Genomic DNA, 19,635 nt, shown 5'->3' with positions numbered 1-19,635 from the left:
ATCCACAAAGCCTGGGGAACACACAGAGGGGGTTATTCAATTCAACATTCTCTTTTGGACCATTAACCAAAGTCAAATGTTGATCATTTTAAATGTCTGTTGAATGTATGAATTGAACAAATACATTTTTATTTTTCTTTCTGTGAAACTAATCATTCCTGTTTAAAAAGGTATGCTCTTTATGAGTCCTGCTTATCTCTAGCTTACTGGATAGTTTCTGGTTTATGGAATAGACTCTAAAAAATTAGTAGAATCATTTATACAGCTTCTATAATATTGTAAGCAGAAAAATATCTTCACAAATGTCACTAGTTATTTCCTTTAATTTTTGCACAAGTTGATCTGTATATCTTCATTAGCTGAGAGGTATTAAACACGACCATTGCAATCCACTCACATTGTCAGATCAACTTGAGCTCTCTGTACCAGGCCCTTACAAAAGGAAGAGGGGCCTACTCAAAGGGAACAGTGAACAATAAAGAAAACTTACAAAGAAGACTAAACAGCTACCATCTCCCCCGCATGGCCTCCTTTTTAACTCTAAGGTAGTATATTCTCAGAATCCACAGTCTCCCTTGACATGGCTGTGGCTGGGACAACTGTAGGATTAGAGCATCTTCTTGCAACAAGGCTTGACTGATGCTGAATCTCCACTCCTGCCCTTTTGTCCAGAGAGAGGTGAACAGGGAATAAGGCAGCCTCAAAGCATAATCTGAAGCAGCGAGCTAGATCCAATGGCCACCCCGACCTGTCCAGGGCTCGGGTCTCACTGCACATGCATTCATCAGAGTCGGACCTCCTCATTAGTGGTGTATCTGCCCCAGGACTATTGCATTCGGAGCAGAAGTTTATTTCCCATAGGATTATTTTCTCCTAAACCCACCTAGAAATAGATTATAGACTCAATGGTTTTATCTTGCTTATGAAGATAACATTTAACTGATTAATACTGGGACTTAAAACATTTTTGTGGTCTGGTTTTACTCAAACAAGCACCACCTAAACAAGTAGAATATTCAGATGGTTTTTAAGAGTTTGCAGAGAAAAAAAGATGTATGGGGTAAGGAAATACAGGGAGCAAGGGGCTTGGCCTCACTGATAAAGCAACTTCTGAGCAGAGGCATAGAAGGAGGTAAAGAGAAAAGCCATGAGGATATTTGTAAGTGCAAAGACCTGAGGCATTGAATGGCTTGCAAGATTGAAGAGAAGCAGAGACGAGTGTGGCTGGAGATGAGTAAGGAGTGAGGGGAAATAAAATCAGACAGGTATTGTGTGTGTGTGTGTGTGTGTGAGAGAGAGAGAGAGAGAGCACACGACATCCTATGTAAGACTTTATAGACCTTCCTGACGGTTTTGTCTCTTACTCTGAATGAGATGGGAAGTCCGTGGACAGTTTTGAGCAGAAAAGTGACAGAAACACACATTAATATTCTTTAAAGACCATTGCAGTTGCTGCGGTGAAAATAGATTAGAGGAGTGCTGTGGTAGGCAGAATTCCCTCCTCCCAATATTTCTGTCCCTTGGTTATTCAGTCAAACACGAATGTAGGTCCTCCTGGAATTAAAATTATCAATTAGCTGACTTTAAAATAGGGAACTATCCTGAATTATCTGGATGGGACCAATCTAATCACTTGGGCCCTTGAACATGGAGAAACTTCTCTGTCCGGAAAGAGAAAAAGAGAGGCGGAACAAGAGAAAGACCAGGGAGAGATGAGGCAAAGGGAAGGTCAGAGAGATTTGAGAGATAAGAGGGCCAATGAGCTGAGGAGTACAGATGATCTTTAGAAGTTGAGAACAACCCCCAGCAAACAGTCAACAAGGAACTGGGGACTACAATCTTATATTCAGGTGGAGCTGAATTCTGCCAACAACTTGAATGAGCTTGGAAATAAATTCATCCCCCAAACCTCCAGAAAGAAACACAATCCTGTCTTGACACTTTCAACTTTGTGAGATCCAGAGCAGAAAGCCAGCCAAGCCTATTGGACTGGTATGGAATTGTGAGATAATAATTAGTGCTATTTTAAGTTGCTGAGTTTGTGATAATTTGTTACAGTGGCAACAGAAAACAAATACAGGAATAAGGGCATTAATTAATAAATTATTGCAAAATTCTAACAAAGATGGTGGCATGGACAAGATAATTGTATGGAAATAATAAGTGGTCATATTTCATATATATTTTGAAGGTAGAGCCTGAAAAATTTGCTAATGTGGTGTATGATTGGGAGGAAAGGGTGACTCCAAGACTTTTGGTCTTGGAGTTCTTCATTTATTGAGATAAAGTGAACTGGGGAAGAAATAGTTTGCAAAAATGAATTTAGAGAGGGAGGTAGGGATCAAATTATAGAGTATTTTGAGTCGTTAAAAATTTTGAACTTTATATTAAAATTAAAGGAAAATTACTGAATACTTTTAAGTAGTCAAAGGTTACAATCAGATGGCCATTTTAAAAAGACCACTCAGGAGCCCTTACAAGGTGAAAATGATGTAGTGAAATATCTCCACCCAATGTAAGAACATAACTGGAAATTTTTTTCCACGTTTAGGAAGACCAGGAAAGCCAAGATTCTCCAAAGTGGAACCAAGTAGAGTTTCCTAGCTCATGAGAACAGAATTTCTCATTTTCTTAATCCAGTCTATCGTTGTTGGACATTTGGGTTGGTTCCAACTCTTTGCTATTGTGAATAGTGCCACAATAAACATACGTGTGCATGTGTCTTTATAGCAGCATGATTTATAATCCTTTGGGTATATGCCCAGTAATTGGATGGCTGGGTCAAATGGTATTTCTAGTTCTAGATCCCTGAGGAATCGCCACACTGACTTCCACAATGGTTGAACTAGTTTACAGTCCCACCAACAGTGTAAAAGTGTTCCTATTTCTCCACATCCTCTCCAGCACCTGTTGTTTCCTGACTTTTTAATGATGGCCATTCTAACTGGTGTGAGACGGTATCTCACTGTGGTTTTGATTTGCATTTCTCTGATGGCCAGTGATGATGAGCATTTTTTCATGTGTTTTTTGGCTGCATAAATGTCTTCTTTTGAGAAGTGTCTGTTCACATATACACCATGGAATACTATGCAGCCATAAAAAATGATGAGTTCATGTCCTTTGTAGGGACATGGATGAAACTGGAAAACATCATTCTCAGTAAACTATCGCAAGGACAAAAACCAAACACCGCATGTTCTCACTCATAGGTGGGAATTGAACAATGAGAACTCATGGACACAGGAAGGGGAACATCACACTCTGGGGACTGTTGTGGGGTGGGGGGAGGGGGGAGGGACAGCATTAGGAGATATACCTAATGCTAAATGACGAGTTAATGGGTGCAGCAAAACAACATGGCACATGGATACATATGTAACAAACCTGCACATTGTGCACATGTACCCTAAAACCTAAAGTATAATTAAAAAAAAGAACAGAATTTCTCAAATATAAGTAATAAAATAACAGATGATCTCAAAGGAAAACATCCCCATAGGTTTTCAGGATTTATTTAAACTATTTTAATTATAGTTACTTAAATGTGTAACAACACTAGGCATAAACAAAGTATAATTATTGTTCTTATACCACTATAAAACCAAATAAACTTACAAAGTAAGCACTAGGAAAAATATAACTAAAATTTAGAACATAAATAAACTATTATGGAAGATGTTTGTGAAAACTAAATTGTCAAAGCTTGATTTAGTAGTTAAAAGATGCAGTCTGTACAAATGCCTGTTCACAAATGATTTCTATAAAATGATGTTACTAACATCAAAGCTTTGCTTGCTAACTCAAGGTAATCAGATATGTTAGTCAAAATTTTGCCAATGGGCGATCTTTAAAGGGTATTTTTAATGAGGCACAATTTGATAATTCTGTAAAGTTTACTTACTGGTATCAAGATGATATAGTATTGCAACATCATGGCTATCTTCATTAACATGGTACTTAATAGTTCTTTTGGACATTCTTCATCATATATTTACTTATCCACTTATTACCAATGAATTATCACAAATTGACACATATAAAGGTGGAATTTGTTTAATACATCTACTTACAACACAGCCCACTTTATTTGATAATTAGAATGCCTATATGCAAAAAAGGCAAAGAAGATAAAATTAAAAGGATTAGAAAGGAAGAAACAAAATTGAAATTACTTGCAAATACTATTTTTGCATAAAAACTAAAAAAGATTCTTTAGATAAATTAGAAGAATTAGCAAGAGAGTTGAAAACAAAATTAAATAAATATCAGTATGCATCTCACATGCCAGCAGTAGTTGAAAAATAAAAGAGATTATTTAAAGTAGCATTAAAACAAGTACCTAATAATAAATATAATAGGAGATATGCAATACCTTTCTGGAGAAACATAAAACTTTTCTGAACGGCAGTCTAATGACATGGAAAGCCAGACCAGGTTAGAAAATGCAATATTTTAAAAAGGTCAATTTCCCCTAAGTTGATTCAATAAAATAGTAATTGTACCCCCAACAGGTATTTTTCTTTGAAAATTGATGCTCTTTTTTATTTTATATATTCAAAGAACCAAAAATAACCAAGACACTTTTGAAGAAAAAATAGGTGAGAGTGACACCCCAATTGTACATGGTTTATATAAGGCGTTATCAAGCTAAATTGATTAAGACTATAAGGTGTTGGTGCAGCCATCGAAAAATAGACCAATAGAACAAATTAGACTCCCAAAACACACTCATCAATATATGGGCTGTTGAAACAAGATGGGGTGGGGTCATACTGCAGGTCCATGGGGAAATAAAGATTTTTTTAAAAAAATCATTCTCGGAAATTGGTTATCCTTTTAGACAAATGTAAAGTTGTATGTCTTTCTCATGCCATATAAAAATAATCATAGCTGGATTTAAAATCTAAATGAGAAAGCCAAAATTATTAAACTTTAAAAAGTTAATAAAAGAGTATATCTTTATGACCTCAGGGTAGGAAAGAATTTTGTAAATATGGTACAAAGAACATAAGCCATAAAAGATAGATTAATTGAATTACATCAAAGTTAAGAACTTCTGCTCATCAAAAGATACCACAAAGAGAGTAAAATGACAGTCTACAAACTGAGAGAGAATATTGATAACGCATCAATAAGTTAGGAGAAACTAGAGTTTCTTCTTAATGTGGGAAGGACCTAGATAAAAGGGAAGGTAAAGACAAGGGCCAGGGACAGGACATTGTGACAATTAGTAGACTGAGGTCTTTTCGGGAGAAGGAAAAGACATCTGAGCATTCAAGTAGGTACTTGCCTTTGATAACTATGGAAACATTTTTCCATTAGCAGGAAGGATGAAAAAGACGGGTACAGATACAAGAGTAGTTGTAGACTTGCTGGTGCTAAGATGGAGGAGCTCATGAGTAATAGTTTCTATTTTTTTTTAATTTTACTTTAAGTTCTGGGATACATGCACAGAATGTGCAGGTTTGTTACATAGGTTTACATGTGCAATGGTGGTTTGTTGCACCTATTGACCCATCCTTTAAGTTCCCTCCCCTCGTCCCGCACTCCCCAACAGGCCCTGGTAGGTGTTGTTCCCCTCCGTGTGTCCGTGTGTTCTCACTGTTCAACTCCCACTTATGAGTGAGAACATGCGATGTTTGGTTTTCTGTTCCTGTGTTAGTTTGCTGAGGATGATGGCTTCCAGCTTCATCTATGTCCCTACAAAGGACATGATCACATTCCTTTTTATGGCTTCAAAGTATTCCATGGTATATATGTACCACATTTTCTTTATCCAGTCTATCAGTGATGGGATTTGGCTTGGTTCCATGACTTTGCTACTGTAAATAGTGCTGCAAAAACATATGTGTGCATATTTCTTTATAATAGAATGATTTATATTCCTTTGGGTATAGACCCAGTAATAGAATTGCTGAGTCAAATGGTATTTCTGGTTCTAGATCCTTGAGGAATTGCCATACTGTCTTCCATAATGGTTGAACCAATTTACATTCCCACAAACAGTGTAAAAGTGTTCCTATTTCTCCACAACCTCACCAGCATCTATTGTTTCTTGACTTTTTAATAATTGCCAGTCTGACTGGCGTGAGATGGTATCTCATTGTGGTTTTGATTTGCATTTCTCTAATGATCAGTGATGTTGAGCTTTTTTTTTCATATGTTTGTTGGCCACACAAATGTCTTCTTTTGAGAAGTATCTGTTCATATCCTTTATCCACTTTTTGATAGGGTTGTTTGCTTTTTTCTTTTAAATTTGTTAAATTCCTGTAAATTCTGGATATTAGATCTTTGTCAGATGGGTAGATGGCAAAAATATTCTCCCATTCTGTAGGTTGCCTGTTCACTCTGATTATAGTTTCTTTCACTGTATAGAAGCTCTTTAGTTTAATGAGATCTCATTTGTCAATTTTGGCTTTTGTTGCAGTTGCTTTTGGCATTTTCATTATGAAGTCTTTGCCCATGCCTATGTCCTGAATGGTATTGCCTAGGTTTTCTTCTAGGGTTTTTATGGTTTAGGGTTTTACATTTAAGTCTTTAATCCATCTTGAGTTAGTTTTTGTATAAGATGTAAGGAAGGGGTCCAGTTTCAGTTTTCTGCATATGGCTAGCCAGATTTCCCAGCACCATTTATTGAATAGGAAATCCTTTCCCCTTTGCCTGCTTTTGTCAGGTTTGTCGAAGACCAGATGGTTGTAAATATGTGGTGTGATTTCTGAGGTCTCTGTTCTGTTTCTTTGGTCTATATGTCTGTTTTGGTACCAGTACCATGCTGTTTTGGTTACTGTAGCCTTCTAGTATAGTTTGAAGTCAGGTAGCCTGATGGCTCCAGCTTTGTTCTTTTTGCTTGATTGTCTTGGCTATATGGGGCCCTCTTTGATTCCATATGAAATTTAAAGTCTTTGTTTAAATTATGTGAAGAATGACAATGGTAGCTTGATGGGAATAGCATTGGATTTATAAATTTCTTTGGGCAGTATGGCCATTTTCACGATATTGATTCTTCCTATCAATGAGGATGGAATGTTTTTCCATTTGTTTTGTGTCCTATCTTATTTCCTTGAGCAGTGGTTTGTAGTTCTCCTTGAAGAAGTTCTTCACATCCCTTGTTAGCTGTATTCCTAGGTATTTTATTCTCTTTGTAGCAATTGTGAATGGGATTTCATTCATGATTTGGCCCTCTGCTTGTCTATTGTTGATGTAAAGGAATGCTTGTGATTTTTGCACATTGATTTTGTATCTGGAGACTTTGCTGAAGTTGCTTATCAGTTTAAGGTGTTTTTGGGCTAAGATGATACGGTTTTCTAAATATAAAATCATGTCGTCTACAAGCAGAGACAATTTGACTATCTCTCTTGCTATTCGAATACCCTTTATTTCTTTCTCTTGCCTGATTGCCCTGGCCAGATCTTCCAATACTGTGTTGAATAGGAGTGGTGAGAGAGGGCATCCTTGTAACCAAAGGCTACAGTAACCAAAACAGCATGGTACTGGTACCAAAACAGACACATAGACCAAAGAAATATCCTTGTACCAGTTTTCAAAGGGAATGCTTCCTGCTTTTGCTCATCCAGTATGATATTGGCTGTGGGTTTGTCATAAATAGCTCTTATTATCTTGACATATGTTCCATCAATATCTAGTTTATTGACAGTTTTCGACATGAAGGGATTTTGAATTTTATCAAAGGTCTTTCTGCATCTATTGAGATAATCATTTGTTTTTTGTCATTGTTTCTGTTTATGTGATCGATTAAGTTTATTGATTTGCATATGTTGAACCAGCCTTGCATCCCAGGGATGAAGCTGACTTGATTGTGGTGGATACGTTTTTTGATATGCTGCTGGATTCAGTTTGCCAGTATTTCATTGAGGATTTTCGCATCAATGTTCATCAGGGATATTGGCCTGAAGTTTTCTTTTTTTGTTCTGTCTCTGCTCGGTTTTGGTATCAGGATGATGCTGGCTTCATAAAATGAGTTACAGAGGAGTCCCTCCTTTTCAATTGTTTGGAATAGTTTCAGAAGTAATGGTACTACTTTCTCTATGTACCTCTGATAGAATTTGGCTGTGAATCCCTCTGGCCCTGGGCTTTTTTTTTTGGCTGGTAGGCTATTAATTACTGCCTCAATTTCAGAACTTGTTATTGGTCCATCCAGAGATTCGACTTCTTCCTGGTTTAGTCTTAGGAGGGTTTATGTGTCCAGGAATTTAACCATTTCTTCTAGATTCTCTAGTTTATTTGCATAGAGGTGTTTGTTTATAGTATTCCCCGATGGTAGTTTTTATTTCTGCGGGTTCAGTGACAATATCTGCTTTATCATTTTTTATTGTGTCTATTTGATTTTTCTCTGTTTTCTTTTTTATTATTCTAGCTCGCTGTCTATCTATTTTGTTAATTTTTTCAAAAAACCAGCTCCTGGATTCATTGATTTTTTTGGAGGGTTTTTCATGTCTCTATCTCCTTCAATTCTGCTCTGTTCTTAGTAATTTCTTGTCTCCTGCTAGCTTTTGGATTAGTTTGCCCTTGCCTCTCTAGCTCTTTTAATTGTGGTGTTAGAGTGTTGATTTGAGATCTCTCTACCTTTCTGATGTGGGCATTCATTCCCATAAATTTCCCTTTTAGCACTGCTTTAGCTGTGTCCCAGAGATTCTGGTACATTGTCTCTTTGTTCTCATTGGTTTCAAAGAGCTTCATTATTTCTGCCTTAATTTCATTATTTACCCAGTAGTCATTCAGGAGCAGGTTATTCAGTTTCCATGTAATTGTGTGGTTTTGAGTGAGTTTCTTAATCCTGAGTTCTAATTTGATTGCCCTATGTTTTGAAAGATTGTTATGATTTCAGTTCTTTTGCATTTGCTGAGGACTGTTTTACTTCCAATTATGTGGTTGATTTTAGAATAAGTGCCATGTGGCACTGCAAAGAATGCATATTCTGTTGATTTTGGGTGGTGAAATTTGTAGCTGTGTCTTTGAAATAAGCCCAATGATTACAGTGGGATCCTGGTGTGCCTTCACTAGTAGTGGCAGCTACAGTGGCCATGATGGTATTGGAGAAAATGCACAGTAAGCATGAGGATTGTAGTCTCTCAGTGGACAGGAGAGTAGCATCCCAGGTGGTCCCGTTTAACTCTTCCCATGAATCATTTTTTTTACATGTACTTTAAATAGTTCCCCATAAACTAGCTGATAACTATTGTCCTTTCCTCCTTCCCCAAGGCAAAAGATACTTAACTTTTATTTTATTTTTAAAATTTCCTTAAAATACAAAAATCTTTTATAGATTTAGAGGGTAGAAGTGCAGATTTCTTACATAAATATATTGTGCTGTAGTGAAGTCTGGGGTTTTAGTGTAGCCATCACACAACTAGTGAAGAAACTTAACTTTTAAACTATCTCATTTAAATACTCAAAGTTGTGTCATTTAAAATTGCATATAAATGTTTAAAAGTATAAGTAAATGTATTATTTACCCTGACTGAATATTGAAACTTTGCTAGTTGTGTTATGTTTTGGGGCATCCACTGGGTGCTGTGATAATTCCAGATAATAAGGCAGTATCCATATAAAAGAATTATATGTTAAAAGGCACATAGCATAATGGAAAGGTTTATGGATATGGCTGGGCAGGTGTGGTAGCCTTATTAAGTGTGTCAGCAAGGTTTGTTAGTTGTAAGCAGTAAGGCAAATGTTAGCTGATTTTGGCAGAAAATATATTCAAGAAAAGAAGCATGGGCAGCTGAGGGGCCCACAGGAAGGACAGAGGCAGAGCCACCATGTGCTGACAGAGCCCTGCATCTGCCAGGGGCACCTTTTCCTTTTTCACATGAAGGCCCTTGACAGACAAGCTGTAGCTTTGGGTGGAGAATCCAGTATAGAATTTCAGAATGTAGAAACTGCCTCATCACACCAGAGGGCTTTATTGGGGAAGCCATGCAGTGCTCACATCACTGGCATTCCCAGTACTACTGCCAGAGAGTGCATCCTCCACTGTTGCCAGAGAGTGCATCCTCCATATCTCTGTGGCTCCAGGGTGGGGTGTGTTGGGCTTAACTGCAAAGAAGGTAGGGAAAACAAGTTCCTGACATATTCAACTTTAATAATGAGCAGAGCCTGAGTCTCCCACTGAGACTCATAAGGTAAGGAATTCCCCAAACACTGAAAGGGGAGTCAGACGCTGAACAGCTAAGAATTGCCACACCATTTATTTGTTGTAGTTCTTTCCTGTCCTTTTTGTTATTGTTGTTGTTTTACCTTTATTTCACCTTTACGCTGGCATTCTGAAACATAGACAAATGAGTTAGTGCCTAAATGCAATGGAAGGCTACAGGAAATCAGCACAAAGCTAAAAAAGAACCAACCCATGTATAAGTGAGGACCTTAACTGAAAAAGCAAATTATTTTTGCAATAACTGTATTGTCCTTCAGGCTACTGATGTTTGTTCCATTCACATGGATGACTGTGTGACATGAAGAGATGTGATCGTTGAAGTGTTAGTTTTCAATAAAAGCACTATATATGATTAAGCTTAACTCAATTTTTTATTTATTAAAATTTGACCATACTGCATTATTACTATTGTTATTATCTATATCTACAATGTATAATGAATAGATGTAGCACTCTTCATCCTTGAAAATGTTGTCGTTTGATTTCTCACTTTTTCTTGCCTTTTGTTTTCTTCTTTTCCATCATTTCTTCCTGCTACCATAGCAACATGTATCTCAACCATAAGCCACCTGAACTTGATCCTGGTTAAATTTAATTTAATTCAATAAGTATTTATTATTTGCCTAATATGTACAACACATCACAGATGTTCTAAAAAATTCAGCAAAAAGTTCTCTCCTTATCTCACTTCTCACAGCTTATAACATATCAAACTGCACCAGGTAGATAGTTGATTGAAATGGTGAGATGAATGGACGGATGTAGGCAAGATACACATAAAACAAATGAATCAAAGTTATTCATCAAATCTCAGTACAACAATCCTCTTTGTCACAACTTCTTTGTTATTGTTGCTGTTACTCTTTTATGTCTAAAACAACCTTATTTTAGTATACAATTCAATATCAAACTTTAAATCCCTTTAGAAATTCACTATATAGAAGATAAAACCAATGATTTATAAATAAAAGAAAGCATATTTCATACAAGAAAAAATGTTAGAAATGCCTTTTATTTTTAATTATTTTTTCCAATATTCAGCAAATATGTTCTCATAAAATAGTGAATGATTTTAAGAAACATGCATTTGAGATTAAGAAAGTTCTGAAGCACTTATAATTTATAAGAATTTAATTAAGATGTAATTGTTTAAATATGTTGTTTACAATTAGAGTCAACTTATTGGTAATATCATCTTTTCAATGCTTAACCAGGGCTGCAGTACCTGTGTCCTAGGAGGGCAATCATTCAGTGCTTGCCAAAGCCCAGCAGAATAGGGCTAAATGGCCCCTGTGAGGAGCATGTTAAAATCTGATTAAGACTCTAATAAGAACGCAATTATAGCTTTTAATCTAAATATTATCTTGTCACTTAACAGTTCTATAGGCATGAATTAGCTATTACTAGTAAATTTATGATGAGTTGAAGATACTTCTGCAAATGACAATTGGTGGTGGTGGTGTGATAAAGACAGAGCTAACCAACACATGCTGGAAGAAAAAGACTCTACTCTTTAAAAACAAATAGGTGACACATAGAATCAACCTAAAATATCAAGTTCTGGGATTTGAACTTGGAGACATTCAAGCAAAGTATGCACAGCTGTGCTCTGGTTACATATTCTTAGTCTGACTGGTGCCCCCTTTCCTATAGCTGCTTTTCCTAGCCTCATCATTTCTTTCAAGTCCCCTACTCAATTCGATTGCTTTTATGAAGAAATGAACTTGCCTCCTATCTTTCAGTGAAAACAGAAGCTTTCAGGGTGGAACTCTTGCAAAGTCCCAACATTTGTACTGAGGTAAAAAGATGTGTAATTATTTGCTTAATGTCTTTTCGTGTCTCCTGCTCCAGGAGATCAGGAATGGAACCTGGTCACCAGAGTCCCCAGAACCCAGTAAAAGGTCCACTAGGGGTTCACTAGGTATCTATTATCGAAATGAATGAACATCCTTCCTTCCTTTGTTTATATTTTTTTTGTTTTAAAAACAAGAGCTTTATTTTGAATATAATATATGATCATGGTAAAAAGCCAGAATAGTACCAGCTTATATGAAAGGAAATGTTAGTTCCCCTCCCTGGTAAATTCCACAGGCTCCCTTCCTTACTTCCTTATTTTCCAGCCTCAGAAGCTACCCTTCCCCTGCACCCCAGATTTCATCCTTTTGTTGTGATCTCCTCTAGGAAACACTTTTTCTTTGTGTGGACAGCCAGGGAGCAGGGCTTGGCAGGGCAGTTACACAGAGTGGCCAAAAGAGTTGCAACAGCTGAGGGTGAAGGCAGCAGTATGGCCAAGCAGAGCAGTGACCGGGTGCCAAAGATGCTAAATCAATCATCAAGTCCTAAGGATGAAGAAAATAAGAGGCAAAGCAAAGGTCAGAGGAATGCAGGAGGAGGGCAAGAATGTAAATGCAAGGCACGACTAAGTGAGAAGGTCCAAGACCACATGGGTGAATGGGAAAAGGATACTAAAAAGGCATTTAAAATTTTTATTTTGGGGGATATCACTATGGGGGATATGTACCAGTGGGTTAATGAAGGCTGGGTTGACACTGACCCTTCCTCAGCTTCAAGCCTATTAATTATTCTCTCTCTCTCTCCAATATATTGAATACCTCCCTTTTCTCTAGTTGTCTTTCTCAGACCACAAATATGTTGTCTTTTAACCTAAAAACAAAAGAAGAAAAGAAACCAAAAACTTCTCTGTCAACCTGGTCTTTCCCTCCAACTACCTCACCCAATCTCTGTTCTGCCAATTCTAGACATATTTCAAAGAATAATGTAAACTCATGGCTGGGGCACAGTGGCTTATGCCTGTAATCACAGCACTTTGGGAGGCTGAGGTGGGAGGATAGCTTGAGGCCAGAGCTCGACACCAGCCTGGGAAACAGAGGAAGACCTCATCTCTACAAATAAAAAATAAAAGTAGCTGGGCGTTTTGTGTGCCTGTAGTCTCTGCTACTTGGGAGGCTGAGGTGGGAGGATCATTTGAGCCCAGGAGTTTAAGGTTGCTGTGAGCTATGATGATGCCAGTGTACTCCAGCCTGGGCAACAGAGTAAGACACTGTCAAAAAAAAAAGAAAGAAAGAAAGAAGGAAAGAAAAAGAAAGAGAAGAAAGAAAAAGAAGGAAGGAAGGAAAGAAAGAAAGAAGAAAGAGAAAGAAAAGAAAGAAAGAAAGAAAAAGATGAAAGAAAGAAAAGAAGAAAGAAAGAAAGGAAGGAAGGAGGGATGGAGGGAAAGAAGGAAGGAAAATAAAAGAGAGAGAAGGAACGAAGGACGGAAGGAAAGAAGGAAGAAAGGAAGGGAGGAAGAAATATAAGCTCACTGTCTGTATTTCTCATTTCCCCTTCACCATCCAGCTTAATTGACCTGCCTTCTATCCCACTTTACTGAAAACTGTTTTTGCCAAAGTTGCCAATGACCTTCTTATTTCTATCATTAGATTTGGATGACATGCTTCATTTTTATCTGAACTGACTCTGTGAAGGTCTGATGCTGTTGCCTGCTTCCTCCTTGTTTTGCCTTTCTGACATGCCCCTCTGCTAGTTCTGCTCCTCTCTCTGGCTTACTCTTTCATTTTCTTTGTGAGGCTGTATTTCTTCACTCATTTATATATATATATATTTTTTTTTTCTATGGACATCCAGGTAACATGGTATGGTGGGGAACTGGTTGTATGTGTCTTCCCATTTGTAAGCATTTGAGTAGTCAACCTGCCAAGGCTCCTGACCCTGAAACACCTTCTGTGGATGACTGCCTAGGATTTCTGCCCATCCCCACCCCAACACATACACTTTCAATTATTTCACTGCTTTCTTTTTCTTACAAGAAAGCATCTTTGTTAGCCATTTCATAATATTATTACTATGATTACAATTTATTGAGCACTTGCTATTTACCAAGGATTCCACTGGGTGCTTCACTTTCCTTCATCTATTTGTTTATTCAGTTATTTCTTTAGTCTGTAAATATTTACTGACATTTATGGCACAGGCACTGTGGATATATAATCTCTAGTTGTTAGAAGTAACTGAGAAGTAGCATATTGTTATTTTACAGATGATGAAACCAAGGCTGGGGGTTGTCCAACTTGCCTCCAGCTCTAAGAACACTCAAGAGGAAGGCCCAGGATTTTAATTCATAGCTCTTTCCCTTTCATTAATTTACCTCAAAAATATTCTATTTTTCATAAAGCACCTTATGCCAGGTGCGTTCCTACCCTTTATCTCATTGTACCAGTGAGAACATTAGCCTATGGCCTGATGTCACCTTTGAAAACAGGAGGGGAGGATTTATAGCAATGAAAACTCAAAATTCCATAACTTTGTTATTAATACCATCACACATTTCCACAAGATCCAGACAAGGCTGCTTATAAATTATATAGCTTGAGAATCACTTATTTATTCATGTCTTCATGGTGTTTACAAGATAGTGGTAGGGGCTGGGGTATATTTTTACATCTGAGAAAAGGCCCAGGGAAGAAAAGAGTACAATTAAATAAAAGCTATTAACAAAGAACCGTGGCCAAGATTGATGGGGTGGGGGTGGGGGTGGTGGTGGTGGTGAGCAGGGTTAGGGAAGCTTCCCTAAAGAAGTGATATGTGAGTTGAAATATGAGAGATGAATAGAAGTTACCTTATAAATGGCAGAAGAAGGACACTTCAATAAATATATATATATATATTTTTTTTCTATGGACATCCAGGTAACATGGTATGGTGGGGAACTGGTTGTATGTGTCTTCCCATTTGTAAGCATTTGAGTAGTCAACCTGCCAAGGCTCCTGACCCTGAAACACCTTCTGTGGATGACTGCCTAGGATTTCTGCCCATCCCCACCCCAACACATACACTTTCAATTATTTCACTGCTTTCTTTTTTTCACTGAGGGAACAGCATGTGCGAGGGATCTGGAGGAAGAAGGCATGATGTTTTCAAAACCTACAAAGCTAGAGCACAGAGTGAGACATAATAAAAGAAGCCAAGAGACAAAGGGTGGGCCAGATCATGCACACTATGCATCATTCTGTTTATCTTAAGAATGATGATCCAGCAGGATGGAGGTCATATAATCAGATTGGTGTTTTGAAAAGTTCACTCTGGCTATGATGCAGAGAATCTGCTGGAGGGGCCCAGGAAAAATGCATGCAGAATAGTTAGGAAGTTATTGCTGAAGGTGGAATAAGAAATGATGATGGTTGGGACTAGTCGAGTGGTCACAGAGGAAGAGATAAGTAAATGAATTTGATACATACTGAGGAGGTACAATCAGGAGGACTTGCTGACAGATTAAATAAGAAATTGATGGAGAAGAAGTTATCAAGGTTAAATCCCAGAAGTCTGAGATGCCTAATTTGATAGATGATGGTGCCATTTGCTGAGAGAGAGAAAAGCAAAGGTTAGGGAAATCATGGTTTTGTTGGGTCATGTGGGTTAAATTGAAGACTTTGTGGCATGATAAGATAACTGCTGGATGTATAGGTCTGTAACTCCAAGCAGAGATCTGAGTTGAAGATATGAGCTCAGGAGCTGTCATCAGTGGAGTAGTAATTAAGCCATGGACATGGATGAGATCAAGCAGGGAAGTAATACAGAGTGAGAAGAGAAGAGAAGAGAAGAGAAGAGAAGAGAAGAGAAGAGAAGAGAAGAGAAGAGAAGAGGGCCTAGGATTCATCCATCCGGAATGCCTCATGTAAAGGATTCATTTCCTAGCCATTTAAAAGGAAAACACTTTCTGAAGAAATTTATGTGCTTCTTAATATTTCTCTTAACCAAGTATTAAAATCTTAATATCAACAAAAAAGTTAAAAAAATCTACACCTGTCTGGCTTCAAATGAATCAAATGTAAGATTTCACTTATAAAAAAATTCCAAAGCATGCATTTAGTTGAGTTTAAGAGTGAACACATGGTGTTTGTTATAGGTCTCTGTACTTTTGTATGAATGAAATATTTCATAATTAAACAACAGCAATAACAAACATTTCCAGGGAATAAAGCCTAAGTCAATAAAAACTCGGCCCAGAAAATTAAATACCAAAAGCAATTTAGGGAAGAATAAAGGATTAGAGGCATTGCCAAGGAGCCCCTTGGCCCCAATAGAAAACAGCTTAGGTACAACCTAGAAAGATGTACCCTGAAAGATTCTGCTGATAACTTTTTAAGGTAGAAATTTCTAACATTATAGGGACCACAGTAAGTTAAAGTCTGGCTTTGTATATATTTCAGGGCAATTAGAAGTAAGAAGCTGGCCAATATTATTTTCTTTAGTTGTGCAGAAAGGTGTTTGGTTTGGTTTAATGAATGAGTGTTACTCTTCTGAGCCTGTATGCACAGGAATATTATTTAAAATGTGGAAGAAAACTATGTCTGAAACAAGAGTGGTGATCTACAAGTGATCTCTAATGAGAAGTGGCTTTGATAGTATAACCAAATAATGAAACTACGCTTCTGCTCCCTAATACTATCTACTACTACCATCACTAGCATCCCTTCCTCTCCACTACCCACAAGAGATGATTTTAGAAGGGATCTTTTCTCTAAAAGCTTACTCAGGCTCTTGTATCAAAGTATATATGGCTTAGTATTGGAGGTTTCTGTACCTAACAACATGCAATCTATTGTTCTGAGAAACTATCCCTGAGAAATGTGAGACAATTAGAAAAAAGAAAGGGGCATAGCTATAACTCTCAATGGTGAGGTTATTTCAAAAGAAAATGAGCATGGAGGGCTATACCTAGCCTAGATTATTCTGCCAGACTGGGGTTTCTCAAACCCACCTTGGACCATCCTGTTGGAGTTACTTCCATGGTGTTACTCTAGTAGTAAATAACTCAGACCTAGGAAAATAGTTAATAATGATTGGGTCCCATGGACTAGCTGGTGGGGAAAGGGAAAGGTCCTTGGGGTGAAGCCAACCCCTGCAGTACTGCAGGGACAGCTACGCTGTCAAGGCTTGAAGAAGAAAGCCTCCCATAGGGCTCATGGACTTAAGGTAGAGTCTAAATTATTCATGAGATGATGGCTATGAATGGTTTAATTTCTTAAAGACTCTTATTTGGCACAGGAAAAGTATGTTTAGCATATAGCTGTTTCTTCCTTATGTGCTCTAGTTTCTTTTCATTTCTGCCAAACTTTCAGCAAAATGTGATTAAGCCATATAATTTTATGTAGTGATATATAGAGAAAAACAAGGAGGTGACAAAAATGGAAGTATTCATCCACCCTCTGAAGTGGGTTGAATAGTGTCCTCCAATAATCCACTTAATGATGTAATCTTATTTGGATGAAATGTCTTTGCAGATGTTAAGGTAACGATCTCTAGATGAGCTCATGCTGGACTAGGGTGAGCCCTAAATCCAATGACTAGTGTCCTTATAAGAGACAGAGGGGAAGACACAAAGAGGAAGAGGCCACATGAAGACAGAGGTAGAGATTGGACAGGCCCACAAGGTAAGGAACGCCCCCTAGCAAAACATACACCTCTACAAAGGCCCTTGCAAAGGTGGCAGCATTTATTTGAGAGTGACAGGAATTCTTGTTTTAAGCTGTAAAGAGAAGCAAAGTAGGCAATGGTCTCTGGCCAAGAGCAGTGAAGCAGAGTTGAACATGCAATTTGAAGGATCAGTAGTCAAGCGGACCACTTAGAAGCAGACATAAGTCAACTCCTTTTCTCATTTCTTAAGAATGCTAGAAGGAGGGGATCCAAAGGGAGAGAAAAACCGATGCTTGGGTTCTGTCGGAATCTCCCTTCAGATTTCAGGATAGTGTTCCTCATATTCTCTTTCCCTTCTGTTTTTCTTCTCATCACCTTCATACTTCTCTGTTTGGCAGAGCCTTATATCTCTCCTATGCCCACATTCATCTTGTTCTGAGGATTATAAGCAATTTTGAATAAAATTAGCTTAAATTTTGGTTAATGTCATGTAGAATTTCTTGGGCAATTTCACAGAATGAAGTATCAGGTTAACAATTTTTTTTTTACTGTATAAAAAACAGCTTTACTGGTGAATAGTGGAGCCAAGATGGCCGAATAGGAACAGCTCCGGTCTCCAGCTCCCAGCCCCAGCGACACAGAAGACGGGTGATTTCTGCACTTCTGCTTGAGGTACCGGTTTCATCTCACTAGGGAGTGCCTAACAGTGGGTGCAGGACAGTCGGTGAAGCGCACTGTGCGCGAGCCGAAGCATTGCCTCACTCGGGAAGCGCAAGGGGTCAGGGAGTTCCCTTTCCTAGTCAAAGAAAGGGGAAACAGACGGCACCTGGAATATCGGGTCAGTCCCGTCCTAATACTGCGCTTTTCCAACGGGCCTGAAAAACGGCTCACTAGGAGATTGTGTCCCGCACCTGGCTCGGAGGGTCCTATGCCCACAGAGTCTTGCTGATTGCTAGCACAGCAGTCTGAGATCACGTTGCAAGGCGGCAACGAGGCTGGGGGAGGGGCGCCCGCCATTGCCCAGGCTTGCTTAGGTAAACAAAGCAGCCAGGAAGCTCGAACTGGGTGGAGCCCACCACAGCTCAAGGAGGCCTGCCTGCCTCTGTAGGCTCCACCTCTGGGGGCAGGGCACAGACAACCAAAAACTCAGCGAGAACCTCCACAGCCTTAAATGTCCCTGTCTGACTGACAGCTTTGAAGAGAGTAGTGGTTCTCCCAGCACGCAGCTGGAGATCTGAGAAAGGACAGACTGCCTCCTAAAGTGGGTCCCTCACCCCTGAGCAGCCTAACTGGGAGGCACCCCCCCAGTAGGGACAGACTGACACCTCATTCAACCGGGTACTCCTCTGAGACAAAACTTTCAGAGGAACTATCAGACAGCTGAATTTGTGGTCTCACGAAAATCTGCTGTTCTGCAGCCACCGGTGCTGACACCCAGCCAAACAGGGTCTGGAGTGGACCTCTAGTAAACTCCAACAGACCTGCAGCTGAGGGTCTTGTCTGGTAGAAGGAAAATTAACAAACAGAAAGGACATCCACACCAAAAACCCATCTGTACATCACCATCATCGAAGACAAAAAGTAGACAAAACGACAAAGATGGGGAAAAAACAGACCAAAAAAACTGGAAACTCTAAAAAACAGAGCACCTCTCCTCCCCCAAAGGAACGCAGTTCCTCACCAGCAACGGAACAAAGCTGGATGGAGGATGACTTTGATGAGTTGAGAGAAGAAGGCTTCAGACGATCAAACTACTCTGAGCTACGAGAGGAAATTCAAAACAATAGCAAAGAAGTTAAAAACTTTGAAAAAAAATTAGAAGAATGGATAACTAGAATAACCAATGGAGAGAAGGGCTTAAAGGAGATGATGGAGCTGAAAGCCAAGTTTCGAGAACTATGCGAAGAATGCAGAAGCCTCAGTAGCAGATGCGATCAACTGGAAGAAAGGGTATCGCTGATAGAAGATGAAATGAATGAAATGAAGAGAGAAGGGAAGTTTAGAGAAAAAAGAATAAAAAGAAATGAACA

The 19,635-nt window shown here is 38.5% G+C and overlaps 2 protein-coding genes across 4 annotated transcripts in view; one reads left to right on the top strand and one right to left on the bottom strand.

The window, feature by feature from the left end:
- The window catches only part of SLC38A4 (solute carrier family 38 member 4), a 207,443-nt gene that overhangs the window by 69,582 nt on the left and 118,226 nt on the right, over positions 1-19,635 (top strand). The gene's annotated exons all lie outside the window — the stretch shown is intronic.
- The window catches only part of LOC129465589 (DNA replication complex GINS protein PSF2-like), a 467,777-nt gene continuing 462,686 nt past the window's right edge, over positions 14,545-19,635 (bottom strand). The window contains 1 exon segment of the mRNA XM_055247811.2: positions 14,545-18,040. The gene's annotated coding sequence lies outside the window, so the exon portion shown is untranslated.

The sequence above is a fragment of the Symphalangus syndactylus genome, chromosome 17, assembly GCF_028878055.3.
Source record: "Symphalangus syndactylus isolate Jambi chromosome 17, NHGRI_mSymSyn1-v2.1_pri, whole genome shotgun sequence".
In the NCBI taxonomy this organism is placed as follows: Eukaryota; Metazoa; Chordata; class Mammalia; order Primates; family Hylobatidae; genus Symphalangus; species Symphalangus syndactylus.
Note: the sequence above shows the minus strand (reverse complement) of the source record. Positions and strands in the feature narration are given on the sequence as shown.